Below are 17,633 nucleotides of genomic sequence, written 5' to 3' on the forward strand. Positions count from 1 at the left end.
TACCAATTCCACTTACCAATAGCGCTTCACTCCCCGGCAACGGCGCCAGAAAATAGTCTTGATGACCCACAAGTATAGGGGGTGTATCGTAGTATCTTCGATAAGTAAGAATCTCGATCCCAACGAGGAGCAGAAGGTGTTGACAAGCAGTTTCGATGAAGGATTCACTGTAAATGCTCACAGACAAGTATTCAGGGGGTTTTGATGTAACAGATGAATAAAGTACGAGTAAGTAAAGTGCGAGAGTAACAATTGCAGCGAGTAGCCCAATCCTTTTTAGCAGAAAGGACAAGCCGGTTTGTTTACTTATAATGACCAAACGTTCTCGAGGACACACCGGATTTTAGTCTAGTGCTTTCGCTACATACGGCTAATTAATCTTCATTGTTTTGATAAGTGTTGTGTGGGTGAACCTATGCTAATGTACCGCCCTTCCTAGGACTAATACATACTTGTGATTATACCCCTTGCAAGCATCCGCAACTACAAGAAAGTAATTAAGATAAATCTAACCACAGCCTTAAACTATGAGATCCTGCTATCCCTCCTGCATCGATATACCAACGGGGGTTTAGGTTTCTGTCACTCCGGCAACCCCGCAATTGGCAAACGAGTACAAGATGCATTCCCCTAGGCCCATAAAGGTGAAGTGTCGTGTAGTCGACGTTCACACGACACCACTAGAAGAATAACACCACAACTTAAATATCATAACATTGAATATTACTCAACCATACTTCACTACTAACATTTAGACTTCACCCATGTCCTCAAGAACTAAACGAACTACTCACGAGACATCATATGGAACATGATCAGAGGTGATATGATGATGAATAACAATCTGAACATAAACCTTGGTTCAACGGTTTCACTCAATAGCATCAATAACAAGTAGAAATCAACACCGGGAGAGTTTCCCCTAGCAAACAATCAAGATCAAACCCAAATTGTTACAGCGGTGACGATGTGCAGCGGTGGAGACGGCGGTGATGATGATGGAGATGATGGTGATGGTGATGGAGATGATGTCCAGCTCGATGATGGTGACGATGGCGTCTATTTCCCCCTCCGGGAGGGAATTTCCCTGGCGGATTTCAGCCTGCCGGAGAGCTCTTTTCTCTCTGGTGTTCTCCGCCCCGCAGAGGCGGCTGTGTCTCTTCGCGACCTATCCCCCAGAGCTTAGGTCTTCGGGACGAAAAAATACGCGAAGAAAAGGAGGCGAGAGGGGGCTGTGGGCCCCCTCCTCACAGGGCGGCGCGGCCAGGCCTTGGGCCGCGCCGGCCTATGAGGTGGGCCCACCTCGGGTCCCCTCGGCTCCCTCTTCTGGCTCCCTTCGTCTTCTGGAAAAATAGGATTTTTCATATAATTTCCGTCAACTGCTGATCTTCCGAAATATTGCATTCTGACGGCGCTTTTTCCAGCAGAATCCTGACTCCGGTGCGCGATCCTCCAATAATCACGAAACATGCAAAATAGATGAAATAACATAAGTATTATCTCCAAATATGAAATATATCAATGAATAACAGCAAATTATGATATAAAATAGTGATGCAAATTGGACGTATCAGCGGGCAACTCGTTATTCTTTGGAAACATATTATTCAACATTTTCAGCAAGTTTTCAAATGCCGAGTCAGCTACACCTGCCTATGCCTTCCATTTCAGCAAATCCAGTGTGCAGCCCAGCTTTTTCAGACCATTATCGCATCCGGGGTACAGCGATTTTCTGTGATCCTCTAACATGCGATCCAAATTCTCTCTCTCCTTTTCAGTTCCGCAGCGTCTCCGTGCATCAGCAATGGTCCGACCAAGATCATCAACGGGCTCATCACGTGCCTCTTCTTCACCTTCCCCTTCACCTTCAGCATCCTCCATGAAAGTATCACCGAAATGAGTAAGATAGTTTTCATCGATGAAATCATCCCCTTCTTCATCTTCTTCCATTATAACCCCTCTTTCTCCATGCTTGGTCCAACAATTATAGCTTGGCATGAAACCGTGCCGAAGCAGGTGCAGGTGAACTTCTCTTGAGGAAGAGTAACCCTTCTGATTCTTACAGTCAACACATGGACAGATAACAAAACCCTTCTGCTTGTTCGCATTCGCCACTACGAGGAAATCTTTCAAACCCGTAGTGAACTCGCCGGAGAGTCGGTTACCGTACATCCATTGCCGATTCATCTGCATTATTATAATATAAAATATATAATTAACCATCATGCATTTGTTAAACTAACTAGCTATAAACAATATAAATTAAACAATGAACTACACACATGCATATTTTATCAATGACACACATGCATGAAAGGTTCAAGTTGCTAACCGCGATCGAGGAGGAAAAAATAAATGAGGAAGCTCAAATGTGGCTCCGACACTTCATATCATGTTTGTTTCATGCTCTTGGGGCATTTTATCAAACACTTTGTGTGCATAAGAGGAACCAAAAGCAAACCTACACCCCCTTGTGAAGCTTGTGAAGAGAAGTGACACCAAATGGCTAAGTGCTATGAGCTGAGGCCTTTTTATAGGGATGGGCCTTTAGTCCCGGTTGGCCTGGCCAACCGCGACTAAAGGCCTTCGGGCCAGGCCTGAGGACCTTTAGTCGCGGTTGGCCTGGCCAACCGCGACTAAAGCCCCTCCCGTCCACCAGCTAGCCAGCGAGCGCGCTGGGCCCAGGTCTTTAGTCGCGGTTCGCCACACGAACCGCGACTAAAGAACCCATTAGTCGCGGTTCCTATATTTTGGCGACTAATGGGGCTGGACGAAAGGCCATTTTTCTACCAGTGTTTGATCAAACTTAGTACGTTTTGACTTTTCACTAAATTTATACGCCCAATATTTTGGGACGGCGGAGTAGCGAAAAGTGTCTTTAGCACATGAGCACCAGTGCTCTGGTGCTATAAAATCATATTATTTGAATTCCAAAAGAAGTAAAATTAAATAGCTACATACATATAAACATTTCGAAGATACGGTAGAAATTTTGGAGAAAAATATGTTATATTTTGAGCTATACAAAAAAGACAAATTTCTGACAAATATACGTCCCTATACGTAGCCATAAATTTGTTTTTTTTCTGTAACTCAAAGTACAATGCAACTTTTACCAAAACTTCTCACGAATATTCGGAACATATATATGTATTCATGGAATAAATATGATGATTTTTTGAAACACATATACATAATATTTTAATATCTAAAAAACTGAGAGCACTGATGCTCATATGCACCAAATGCTCACTCGCGGAGTAGGTCCTTTATTCATGAGTAATGCAAAGACATATGACTTACGTACCATCGTATTCTCACAAACATTAAAATAATTCCTATAGACGAAAGTACATGCTACTAACAAGGTTGACGCGTGCAAGCTCTAGTGATTAATCCTTGTGCTTCTAAAACTTGAGCATGTAGTACCAGATGCGACTCATCAGGTGGATACACTTAACTTAAGGACACCGCTGAGAATCCTCCGGAGGATAAAATCCTTCCGGCCTCTTGCTTTCCTAAACGACACGTGTTCAGTTTCAACCAAAATTTCGAGGATGCTTCGTCGCAGAAAAAAATATCCCGTTTTTACTTCATTGAAGCACAAAAACAGTTTGCCTAAAAAAAGAAAAAGACACGAGAAGTTCGCCGGAGACTCCATCGGAGACCTCGTCGGAGACATTGATGAGGACATCTCATTCTCTTGATACAACCGCTGTACCTACAGCCACACAAATACAAGGACCAATCACTCGAGCTCGTGCCAAACAACTTAACTATCAGGAATGATGGACCAAGCATGGATGAGGAGGACAAGCATTGGAGCATGATCACGCATGGAGGAGATGGCAGCAAGCATTTGAGGATTGAAGATGACGCCGCAAGTGGAGATTTCAGAACTTTGAAGCCACCATAAGAAGAGATGAAGACTTGGACGAAATATAGAGTTTCCCACTTCATAATTTCGTCCATAGCATGTTATGGTGCTGCGTCACCTTTAGTTTTGGGCCAGGCCCATGTTATTTTCACAGGAATTAAGTCAGCCATTTCTTAGAGTCTGTATTGAAGGGGGAAAGGCCTTCTAGGGTTTGGTTCGGCCACCATACGTATGGTTGGCCGAAACCCCACCTTTTCCTCCTTTAAATACCCCCATAGTCGTCACGTTTAGACTCGGATTTTGATTAGACTAAAAGTTAGCCATTGCTGCAACTCTCGTGTACTTCTTTTGAGGCCAACGCCAAGAACAAGACCGACTATTCGGAATCCCACCTTTTTCAATAAAGCTTTCATCTATATCCGAATATTCTGATTGCAATATTAGTTCTTACTTGTTCTCGATTTCAGGTAGGAATTAAGACCCTCGCTGGTCAGGCTGATCGCGCATCCGCAAGATCAGTAACTCCTGGAGATTGTCCTAGCGATTGCATTGGCGCACGAGCTTTGCACGTGTAGTCGGATCGTCAAGCACGAACTCCACCAACAAATCGATCTATCCACGTTGTAAGAACATGTCCTTTACCCCATGTGTGGTTTTGGTAATTGATGACAATCCCTATGGACTAACGGTTGCATTGAGAATCAATCTTAGGTCAAGTCCATAGTCATGTTGGACTCAAGGTTGTAAGATGGAGAAGACGGAGTACAATGATGAAGATGGTGTCGAAGAGAGACAAAGACCGTGTTGAAGATGAAGAGAGAAGACGGCGTAGAAGATGAAGAGAGAAGACAGCGTTGAAGATGGATGAAGACGGTGGCATGGACAATCATGAAGAGTATGGAGGCGGAGCTTGCCAACTCGAGAAGAACGCGCAAGGACTAGGTTTATGCTCGATAGGATAGTGGGTCGTATCATCGGAGAGAGCTCAAACCTTGCATGCATTACATCGTGTTCTTGGTTCTTCTTGGTTCTTATGCATGAAATGGATTTCGGTTGCATCGCATGTTGCATATGCGAGAGTGATGATTTTCCCGATATACCGTATTGAGAGGTTACACCTCTATGACCATGAGAAAATCATCACTCACTCATTTGCATGATTTCACCTTGTAAAGATGTAGCTCTTGTCGCCCTCTTTCCAACAAAACTGGTTTCATGTCATTCCGAGTTTCCTAGCTCAAGTTATGAATTTTACATTGCGTCTTATTTGGAAAAAGAAAAGAAAATCTCTTTTGGGCCGGGTGGTACCACCGCTGACGGTACCGTGCCCAGTACCGCATCTGCTATTTTTCTTACTGGATCCAGACCGGTACCAGGCCGGTACCGGACCGGTACTACCGTAACTTATACGGTACCAGCCCGGTACCCAGCCGGTAGTACCGGCCCAGCCCAGCTTGTTTTTTTTCTTTTTTCTGCCTCCACCATCTTCTTCCGAACTGGGCCGCCGCTAGCTCACAGGCCCAGCACCGCAGCTCCACCCCGCGGCCCAGCCAGCCTCGCCCTCAGCCCCGCGTTGGGCCGCCCCCGCCTTCGCTCGCCAGCCCAGCTCGCCACGCTGCTGCTCGCTACCACCGCTCGCTTCGCTGGCCGCCCGCTTGCCGCTCGCTCCCGCGCCCGCATGCGTTGACCGCGAGGGAGAGCGGAGTGCTCGATCCCCACGCTGCAGCTGCCGCCCACGCGCGCCCTCCCCTGGCCCCACATGCTGTTGCTGCTACTGCATGCGATCACGCGCGCTGCTGCATGCTGCTGCCGCTGCTACTCTGCTCTGCCTCGCTGCTTCCCTCTCTCTCTCTCTCTCTTGTGCTGTTCAAGTTTGCTGTTTTCAGAGACACAAGCGGTAGTACCGTGATACGTCTCCGACGTATCGATAATTTCTTATGTTCCATGCCACATTATTGATGATATCTACATGTTTTATGCATGCTTTATGTCATATTTATGCGTTTTCCGGAACTAACCTATTGACGAGATGCCGAAAGGCCAGTTGCTGTTTTCTGCTGTTTTTAGTTTCAGAAATCCTAGTAAGGAAATATTCTCGGAATCGGACAAAATCAACGCCCAGCATCTTAGAATCCCCGAGAGCTTCCAGAACACCCGAGAGTCGCCAGAGTGGACCCACAGGGGGCCCACACATGGGGTTGGCGCGGCCAGGGGGTGGGCCGCGCCCCCCTACTATGTCGTCGCCTCGTCGACCTTCCGACTCCGCCTCTTCGCCTATATAAAGGTCCCTGACCTAAATCTTCGATACGAAAAAACCGCGGTACGAGAAACCTTCCAGAGCCGCCGCCATCGCGAAGCCAAGATCTGGGGGATAGGAGTCTCTGTTCCGGCACGCCGCCGGGACGGGGAAGTGCCCCCGGAAGGCTTCTCCATCGACACCGCTGCCATCTCCACTGCCATCTTCATCACCGCTGCTGTCTCCCATGAGGAGGGAGTAGTTCTCCATCGAGGCTCGGGGCTGTACCGGTAGCTATGTGGTTAATCTCTCTCCTATGTACTTCAATACAATGATCTCATGAGCTGCCTTACATGATTGAGATTCATATGAGTTTTGTATCACAATTCATCTATGTGCTACTCTAGTGATGTTATTAAAGTAGTTTATTCCTCCTCCATGATGTAATGTTGGCAGTGTGTGCATCATGAAGTACTTGGTTTATGCTATGATTATGATCTCTTGTAGATTATGAAGTTAACTATTACTATGATGGTATTGATGTGATCTATTCGTCCTTTCATAGTGTGATGGTCACAGTGTGCATGCTATGTTAGTACTTGGTTTGGTTATGTTGATCTGTCATGCACTCTAAGGTTATTTAAATATGAATATCGAATGTTGTGGAGCTTGTTAACTCCGGCATTGAGGTGCTCTTGTAGCCCTACACAATTAGTGGTGTTCATCATCCAACAAGAGAGTGTAGAGTGGTTTTATTATGTGATCAATATTGAGAGTGTCCACTAGTGAAAGTATGATCCCTAGACCTTGTTTCCAAATACTGCAATCACAGCTTGTTTACTGTTTTACTGCATCTCTACTTCCTGCAATATCTCCCACGTCAACTGCACGTCAGCAAGTATTTTCGTTGCTACTGCTCATATTCATTCACACCGCTTGTATTTCACTATCTCTTCGCCGAACTAGTGCACCTATACATCTGACAAGTGTATTGGGTGTGTTGGGGACACAAGAACCTTCTTGTATCGTGATTGCAGGGTTGCTTGAGAGGGATATCTTTGACCTCTTCCTCCCTGAGTTCGATAAACCTTGGGTGATCCACTTAAGGGAAAACTTGCTGCTGTTCTACAAACCTCTGCTCTTGGAGGCCCAACACTGTCTACAGGAAAAGAAGCGTGAGTAGACATCATACTGCTCCACAGAGCGGTACTACCGGTTTTGGGCCGATTCCCAGATCTGGTTTTTGGGCAAAACGGTAGTACCGCTTTGCACAGCGGTAGTACCGCTTTTGCGCGAATTTGACCATTTTTCTAGCCCCCAACAGCTATATTTTGGAGCCTCTATTTATACTCCTCTTCCACCTCCAGCCCAACCAACCCTTCCCCTCCATTCTCTCTCCTCCATTGTTGAACTTGGGTTCTTGCTTCCTCCTCTTGATCCCCCCACTATTTGTTGCATATTTTTGGGGGAAAGGAGAGAGGAGATCTAGATCTAGAGCTTCACCAATTGAATCCCTCTCTAAGTGAGGGGATCTTGCTAGATCTAGATCTTGGAGTTTCTTGGTGTTTCTCCACTCTTTGTTCTTCCTCCCTTATTCCCCCAATAGCTTCTTCTAGCTTTGTTGGAATTTGGGAGAGAAGAACTTGGGCATCCTAGTGGTGTTCTTACCCATTGCATTAGGTGCATCGGTTTGAGTTCTCTCCGGGGTTTCGATCTCGTAGAGTGTGTGTTCCTCCTTAGTGGTGTTCTTGCCTTAGTGGCCATCTTGCCTCTTGTGGCGCATTGCATCCTTGGTGGAGTTGGTTTTCTTGGTGGAGTGTGTTAGCCTCTTGTGGCGCATTGCATCCTTGGTGGAGTTGGTTTCCTTGGTGGAGAGTGTTAGCCTCTTGTGGCGCATCGTATCCTTGGTGGAGTTGGTTTCCTTGGTGGAGTGTGTTAGCCTCGTGTGGCGCATAGCATCCTTGGTGGAGTTGGTATCTTGGTGGCCTTGCCGCCGGTGTGGCGTGTTGTAGCCTCTAGTGGCCTTGTACTTGAGAGCCTCCGTGTTGTGGAGTTGCCTCAAGCTTGATACTTGGGAGTTTGCCCAAGCTTGTACGGGTTCGGTGACCACCCTCAAGGGTCCCTTAGTGGATCGAGGCTTTTCTCCTTGGAGGAAAGGCTCGAGGAGAATACGGTGGCCCTAGTGGCTCATTGGAGTGCCTCGTGCCTCCACACCGCTCCAACGGAGACGTAGCACCCTTGGGTGTGAACTTCGGGATACATCGTCGTCTCCTCGTGCATCGGTTACTTCTCAACCCGAGCTCCTTTACCTATGTGCTTTACATTGTGATATCTATCATGCTTGATGCTATACCTATCTTGTTATCACCTTGTTGCTCATCATGCTAGCATAGTTTATTGGAGCACTTAGGCAAACCCCTAGTTGTTAGGCTTTGAGCTAAACTAGTAAACACTTGTAGTTTTATTCCGCCTAGTTTAGCTCTCTAGTAGAAGTTTTTATACACCGCCTATTCACCCCCCCTCTAGGCGACGTCCTAGAACATTCAATTGGTATCAGAGCTAGGGCTCTCTTATCTTGTTGGGCTTCACCGCCTAGAGAGTATGACATCGGCTAGAGGATTAGTGCACATTTCTTCCTATACATTTGATGGCACTAATTATGATGCTTGGAAATTCTACATGCTTGATTATTTTAGGGACACGCACCCACATGTGGAGCGAATTCTTGATATGGGTTTTTCTCCTCCCAAGGATCCACAAAATCCAACTTTTGAGGAGAAGAAAAACTCTTATCTAGATGCTCAAGCTACTAAAGTCCTTTGCCGTGTTGTGAGTCATGTAGTGATTTCCTCCATTGCGCCTTTCCGGAGTGCTCATGAGGTTTGGACAAAGCTTCGAGATACATATGGTGGATCCAAGACCATTGAGGATGATCACGCTCCTTCCACTTCACCAACGTGTGGTAAGACACAAGGTAATGGTATGGTGAGTGGTGATGAACATTGCATTGTTGATGGTGAGCGCTCTCTTGATGATTCTTCATCTCTATCCCATTGCAATGTCTCATCTTTGGACTTTAACACTTGTAGCACTATAAATGGTTTATACGCTAGTGGTGATAGTCCTTGCATATCTTCATCCCATGATGATATGCTTCTCTTGTCTTGTTGCCATAATGAAGATACTTTGCTTTCCTCTAGTACTTGTGTGACTAACAATGTAGAGGAAACCGAAGATACTATGGGCCAAGACAAGATCTTGGATGGAGCTTCAAGGAGTTCATCTTCTTCATCATCGCACGGTTCCTACACTTGCCTTATGGCTAAGGCTTCTAAGGTATCTCCTTCCTTGGAACCCTATCTATCTAGTGATGATGAGGATGATGATATGGAAGGACTTAATGTTGCTTCCTTAAACAAGTTGGGAGAGTTGGTTTATCATGCTCTTCCTAAGAAGAAACTTGTTCGCTCTAACTTCATGAGAATCTTCAATTTTGCCATTAAGAGCACAAAACTTATTGAGAAAAAGGAAGAGTATGAGCGCGAGGATGCAATTGAGATTGCAACTCTTAAAGAAGCTCTTAAAGAATAACAAACCACCAATGAAACTCTTGAAGAGAACTTTGCTATAAGGACACTTATGGAAAGGGGATCTCGTGATAGTGCTTTAGAGGTGGCACAAGAACGTCGAACTAAAATTGTTGAGCTAGAAATTGCTCGTGATAAACTCCTTGAGGATTTTGAGCTTCTCAAAGGTAGCTCTAGGGCTATTGAGAGTGAGCTCATCAAACTCACCGAGTCACATGAGCAATTTAAAGCTCTTAACCTAATAGAGCTTGCTAAGTTGCCTTCTCCTTGTGCTATGATTGATAATGCTTGTGCTACTAACTCTATCTCTTGTGAAGCCTCCATCTTGAAGGAGAATGTTGAGCTAAGGGCTCAACTTGCTTTGCTAACAAGCAATTATGAGAAATTGGAAGAGAACTATGGAAAGATTTCTAGCTCCCATGATGATCTTCTAGTCTCTCATAATTTGCTAAAGTTAGCCCATGAGGCTATCATGACAAAGGTAAAATCTTGTGTGCCTCATGTGAGTACTAGCACTACCTCTCAAAATGCTATTTTGCCATGTGCTAGTGCTTTTAGTTCACCCATTCATGCTATTGACTTATCTTGTGGTGAACTACCTTCTATGCCTTGTTCTACAATTCCTTGTGCTAGTGCTAGTAAATCACCCACCCATGCTATTGCTATATCTTGTGGTGAATTACATACCTTGCCTTGTTGCTCTAACAATAAAGCTTCCACTTCCTCTAGTACTTGTGTTGTTACTAACCTTGTAGAGGAAATCGAAGAGCTCGAGGCCCAAGTCTCTTCTTTTAAGAAGGACTTGGTAAAGGGTCATGAGGGGAAGCAATTCCCCAATGAAAAGAGTGGACTTGGATTCAACTCCAACAACAAGAACAAGTCCACCTCGCACAAGCGGAAGAAGGGCCAAGGGCATGTGAAGGACCCCGCCAAGATTGTGTGATTCAAGTGCAAGATTGAAGGGCATCATGTTAGATTGTGCCCCTTGAAGAAGAAGCCACTTGGCGAGAAGAAACAAGGGAAGCGGCCTCAAGATGGAGCTCATGGTCTACCTCAAGGCCAAGCTCAAGGTCTACCTCAACTTGAAGAAGGGCCGCTACCCGAGAAGGATCAAGCCAAGGCTCCCGTTGCGGAGAAATCAAGTGAGAAGAAGGGGAGGAGAAGAAGATGCTACATATGCCGTGAGAAGGGCCACATCTCCTCCTTTTGCACTAGTGGTAACTCATCCAACCCTATCTTGATCCATGGTGCTTACTCTCTACATAAGGATAAGGTTGGCGATGTGTTTGCCAAATATGTTGGAACTCAAAGTGGTTTCGCAAAAAGAACCATTTGGGTTGCCAAGCCTATTGTGACTAACTTCTTAGGACCCAACTTAGTTGGGGACCAACAAGCCAAAACTTGATCAATAGGTACAAGTGGAGGGCATGGAGGCTTGACTATCTCATGAAGACTAAGGGGATCTTCATCATTTTCACTTCCTCATGTCAAGTTGTATTCCTTTCATCCTTTACCCATGCACCTCCTTGCGGTAACGAGTCCTCAACTCCTTTACATTGAAAAGTTACTCGCTCCCCTTTTACATGTGTTGGTTTTGTACCTTGCATATGATTGTGTATGTTGTGCTTCCTACTTGCGTATCTTGCTTCATATATGTTGGGTGGCACATCATGTACAATTGTTCTTTGTTGAGCCTATTGCATCTTGTTCATATCTTAGTTGTTGGCTCATGTGAGAAATTAATGGACTATCCCACTTTGGGGGAGTGATATGCTTCGTGCATTTCACAATCCTAAAATGTGTGACATGATGAATTAAATCCTATAATGTCCATTAATTATCTCATTTGTTTCTTATTTGCCTCTTGCACGGAAAATGTCTTTATCACATTATGGGGGAGTATTGTGCCGTGTGCATTTTACAAGCCTAGAAAATGTGAACATTTGAGGTTGTGTCACATAGAGTTGATATTATAGATTATCTTGTTCCTATGTGACATGTGTGCTCAAACAAATCCCACTTTACCATTTGCTTTCTTGTTGTGAAGATAATCTTGGACATACTCACAAACTACATATGGATATTTCCTATACACCTCTTTCCTTTGACGATTGGTAATAAATTGTGTAGTATTGTTCCGAATCATCCTCACACTTGGCTCATTACTTGCCAAGAATTTGCCCTTGTGGGTTAGACTCCCATTTGTCTTCCTTGCTTCTTTTGGATCTCCTTATTTCTCTTGAACCTTGTTGGTGTTTTGACGAACATGATTGAGCAAAACCCGTATTTGTGCATTTTGTATTCAAATGCAAAATTCTAAATGGTGCACTAATTTTGGGGGAGCTCTCCTATGTTTGCTAGAACACTTCCTTGTTTCAAGATTTTGACCTTGGAAGACAAACCTTTCCTTTTCGGTACTTTTGTGCCATCATGAAAAGTGTTGAGGGTTTGGTTTATTCGAACCTTGCTTTCTTTGGGAGTGGGTTATCTCATTTCTTATATTTGATTTAGATTCTTAACATGAGATAAGTCCTTGAGCATACTTGTTTTGGATATCTTGCTCTATCTCTCTTGTACCTATCTTGTGTGTGCATGTTTCTTTGTGAATAAACGTCTTCGTGATGTTGTCCACTTAGAGAAACTTATACACATAAGAGATGGTGCATATCTTTTGATATCCCTCTTTGTTGGAGTCTATTCCTTCATTCTTATTTCACTCTTTAATGACTTCACAAAGAACTTGGCTATGAGTGCTCATTTTATATCCTATTCACATCTTCAAGCACTCATAGTTGAAATTGGCACATGCTTTGAGTGGTCTTGTGGGAGTGATGATGCCAAGCTTGAGCACATTATTCGTCAATGCAAATTGTTCATCTTGTGCACAAACTTTGGCGAGCTTCCACATATTACTTAGAGCATTGTATTGGTTCATTGATTGCTTGCTTCATTTCTCACCTTCATATCCTCTTGCAATCTTTGATCCTCGATATAGTTTGATTTCCTCCGAATATTCGTCATTGAATATGTGCATTTCAAACCTATGGAGGAACGCTCACTATATTGGCCTTTCAAACCTTTCGTCCATTTTGGCCATCGATGCCAATGGGGGAGAAGTTTGGAGAGTTTCGATGCCTTGCATGTGTTGCTTTGCATAGTTGAATATTTAGAGGATACTCCGCTAGGCTTTAATTGCCGGTATATGCAATGAAATTCAAGTTCATTCACACATGCATATATTATGGGGGAGTTTGTTCTAAATATTCAACTTGGGTTGTTCGCTAAATTTCATATCTAAACCCTCTCAAAGAGATTGTCATCAATTACCAAAATGGGGGAGATTGTTAGAACATGTCCTTTACCCCATGTGTGGTTTTGGTAATTGATGACAATCCCTATGGACTAACGGTTGCATTGAGAATTAATCTTAGGTCAAGTCCATAGTCATGTTGGACTCAAGGTTGTAAGATGGAGAAGACGGAATACAATGATGAAGATGGTGTCAAAGAGAGACAAAGACCGTGTTGAAGATGAAGAGAGAAGACGGCGTAGAAGATGAAGAGAGAAGACGGCATTGAAGATGGATGAAGACGGTGGCATGGACAATCATGAAGAGTATGGAGGCGGAGCTTGCCAACTCGAGAAGAACGCACAAATACTAGGTTTGTGCTCGATAGGATAGTGGGTCGTATCATCGGAGAGAACTCAAACCTTGCATGCATTACATCATGTTCTTGGTTCTTCTTGGTTCTTAGAGCATCTCCACTCGTCCCCCCGACGAGGCCCCCGAGCGACGTTTTTCCCATCCGGACGGCGAAATTCGGCCCAGTCGCGCCCCCGGTTCCTCGTTTTCGTCCGGATTTGGCCCTTCATCCATCCGGCGAGCCCACGCCATCCCCGGCCCCCCGAGGCGCGCTCGGGGACTCCGGACGAGCGAAAAGCGGGGAAGGGCCCGATCTGTCGGTGACTCGACGCACGAACCCCACCGCCACGTCGCTCAAAATCTCCCCCACCCCTCATATCTCTCTCGCCGCTGGCACCACCCCGCCGGCTTGTTGCCCAGATTCCGCCGCCCCTCCTTCCCCACCTACCTATATTCCGCCGTCTTTGGACGACGGCCTATCTGGCTGCTCTTCCGCCGGCCTGTTTTCCGACTTTGGCCTGCTCCTCGTCGCTCGCGGCTCGTGTTGCCTCGACCACGCCCGTCAGGTGTTCGTCCATTTGCCTCGCCGGCCATGGACTCGGACGAAGAGGAGGAACAGATGTTCGTCGAGCTTATGCAAGAAGAGATGGCAGCAGCCGCCCAAGACGACGAGCACATGATGATCCTCGGTTGCTTGGCAAGCATGTACGCCGGACTGGCAACTGGTCGACGTGGTGGGTCGGCACCAGGTCGCCGGAAGTGCAAGCCGAGACAGCGAATGGAGGGCTACTGCATGTTGTATACTGACTACTTCGCCGACAATCCATTGCACGGTGAGAGTGTTTTTCGGCGTCGTTTCAGGATGAGCAGAAAGCTATTTCTGCAAATTGTGTATGCCATCCGCCACTTTGATCCCTACTTCAGATGTAAGGCGGATTGCACTGGTTTGGTTGGATTTTCGTCACTGCAGAAGTGCACAGTGGCTATGAGGATGCTGGCGTATGGAGCTCCCGGTGATACTGCAGATGACTATCTTCGGATGGCGGAATCCACCGCCCTTGATTGTTTCTACCGGTTCTGCAGGGCCGTCATAGCAGTGTTCGGGGACTATTTCTTGAGATCACCCACTGTCGAAGACACTCAGAGGATCCTTGCAACAAATGAAGCTAGGGGTTTTCCAGGGATGCTTGGAAGCATTGACTGCATGCATTGGCAATGGAAGAACTGTCCGTTTGCGTGGCAGGGAATGTACAAGGGTCACAAAAAAGGATGCACTGTGATACTTGAAGCAGTGGCTACCCATGATCTCTGGATTTGGCACTCTTTCTTTGGTATGCCTAGATCCAACAATGACATCAACGTCCTAAACTGCTCCCCAGTCTTTTCCAAGCTTGTTGAGGGTCATGCTCCCCCGGTGGACTATGTGATCAATGGTCGGCACTACAACAAAGGATACTACCTTGCAGACGGTATCTATCCAAAGTGGGCAACATTTGTGAAGACTATCTCCAACCCTAGCACCCCCAAACTTTGCGAGTTTGTCAAGAAACAAGAAGCTTGCCGAAAAGACGTCGAGCGTGCATTTGGTGTCCTCCAGCAGAGATTTGCTGTCGTCCGGTTCCCCGCTATGACTTGGTCCAAAGATCAGATGTGGGAGGTGATGAACTGTTGTGTGTGCCTACACAATATGATTATTGAAGATGAGCGAAAGCATCCGGTTCCTCTCGCTGAGCAAGAAGCACCATATGAGAGAGAGGGTCCTCTTGCACAGCCTAATCACCAGGTGCCTCCATCATGGGCCGCCTTCTTTGCTATGCGCCAGGAGATTCGAGACTCTACAATGCATCAGCTGCTGCAAGATGATCTGGTGGAGCACATATGGAGGCTCCGAGGCAACGCCAACGCCGACGCCAACTAGTCTGTCTTAATTTGTTTGAAAAATTGTTAAATTGTGTGCTTCATTTGTTTCAGCACTTGTTAAACATTGTACTGATTATCGCCGAATTTGTTTCAGCAATTTTTGTACTCTTGTTTGCCGAATTTGTTAAATTTTATGTTGAATTTGTTTGAAATATGTCATCTGGTCGAGGTTGGGGGTTTCCTGCCGGGGGGACGGCTGGAACTTCGGTGCTCCCCACGCCAAATCTTCCTCCAATCCGGACGAAAATTTCGCCGGATTTGGGTGTGGGGAGCGCCAACGAGTGGGGATGCTCTTATGCATGAAACGGATTTCGGTTGCATCGCATGTTGCATATGCGAGAGTGATGATTTTCCCAATATACCGTATTGAGAGGTTACACCTCTATGACCATGAGAAAATCATCACTCACTCATTTTCATGATTTCACCTTGTAAAGATGTAGCTCTTGTCGCCCTCTTTCCAACAAAACTGGTTTCATGTCATTCCGAGTTTCCTAGCTCAAGTTATGAATTTTACATTGCGTCTTATTTGGAAAAAGAAAAGAAAATCTCTTTTGGGCCGGGCGGTACCACCGCTGACGGTACCGGGCCCAGTACCGCATCTGCTATTTTTCTTATTGGATCCAGACCGGTACCAGGCCGGTACCGGACCGGTACTACCGTAACTTATACGGTACCAGCCCGGTACCCAGCCGGTAGTACCGGCCCAGCCCAGCTTGTTTTCTTTTCTTTTTCTGCCTCCACCATCTTCTTCCGAACTGGGCCGCCGCTAGCTCACAGGCCCAGCACCGCAGCTCCACCCCGCGGCCCAGCCAGCCTCGCCCTCAGCCCCGCGTTGGGCCGCCCCCGCCTTCGTTCACCAGCCCAGCTCGCCACGCTGCTGCTCGCTACCACCGCTCGCTTCGCTGGCCGCCCGCTTGCCACTCGCTCCCGCGCACGCATGCGTTGACCGCGAGGGAGAGCGGAGTGCTTGATCCCCACGCTGCAGCTGCCGCCCACGCGCGCCCTCCACTGGCCCCACATGCTGTTGCTGCTACTGCATGCGATCACGCGCGCTGCTGCATGCTGCTGCCGCTGCTACTCTGCTCTGCCTCGCTGCTTCCCTCTCTCTCTCTCTCTTGTGCTGTTCAAGTTTGCTGTTTTCAGAGACACAAGCGGTAGTACCGCTCCACAAAGCGGTACTACCAGTTTTGGGCCGATTCCCAGATCTGGCTTTTGGGCAAAACGGTAGTACCGCTTTGCACAGCGGTAGTACCGCTTTTGCGCGAATCTGACCGTTTTTCTAGCCCCCAACAGCTATATTTTGGAGCCTCTATTTATACTCCTCTTCCACCTCCGGCCCAACCAACCCTTCCCCTCCATTCTCTCTCCTCCATTGTTAAACTTGGGTTCTTGCTTCCTCCTCTTGATCCCCCCACTATTTGTTGCATATTTTTGGGGGAAAGGAGAGAGGAGATCTAGATCTAGAGCTTCACCAATTGAATCCCTCTCTAAGTGAGGGGATCTTGCTAGATCTAGATCTTGGAGTTTCTTGGTGTTTCTCCACTCTTTGTTCTTCCTCCCTTATTCCCCCAATAGCTTCTTCTAGCTTTGTTGGAATTTGGGAGAGAAGAACTTGGGCATCCTAGTGGTGTTCTTAGCCATTGCATTAGGTGCATCGGTTTGAGTTCTCTCCGGGGTTTCGATCTCGTAGAGTGTGTGTTCCTCCTTAGTGGTGTTCTTGCCTTAGTGGCCATCTTGCCTCTTGTGGCGCATTGCATCCTTGGTGGAGTTGGTTTCCTTGGTGGAGTGTGTTAGCCTCTTGTGGCGCATTGCATCCTTGGTGGAGTTGGTTTCCTTGGTGGAGAGTGTTAGCCTCTTGTGGCGCATCGCATCCTTGGTGGAGTTGGTTTCCTTGGTGGAGTGTGTTAGCCTCGTGTGGCGCATAGCATCCTTGGTGGAGTTGGTGTCTTGGTGGCCTTGCCGCCGGTGTGGCGTGTTGTAGCCTCTAGTGGCCTTGTACTTGAGAGCCTCCGTGTTGTGGAGTTGCCTCAAGCTTGATACTTGGGAGTTTGCCCAAGCTTGTACGGGTTCGGTGACCACCCTCAAGGGTCCCTTAGTGGATCGAGGCTTTTCTCCTTGGAGGAAAGGCTCGAGGAGAATACAGTGGCCCTAGTGGCTCATTGGAGTGCCTCGTGCCTCCACACCGCTCCAACGGAGACGTAGCACCCTTGGGTGTGAACTTTGGGATACATCGTCGTCTCCTCGTGCACCGGTTACTTCTCAACCCGAGCTCCTTTACCTATGCGCTTTACATTGTGATATCTATCATGCTTGATGCTATACTTATCTTGTTATCACCTTGTTGCTCATCATGCTAGCATAGTTTAT

Source organism: Lolium perenne, chromosome 3 (genome assembly GCF_019359855.2).
Source record: "Lolium perenne isolate Kyuss_39 chromosome 3, Kyuss_2.0, whole genome shotgun sequence".
NCBI classification, from domain to species: Eukaryota; Viridiplantae; Streptophyta; class Magnoliopsida; order Poales; family Poaceae; genus Lolium; species Lolium perenne.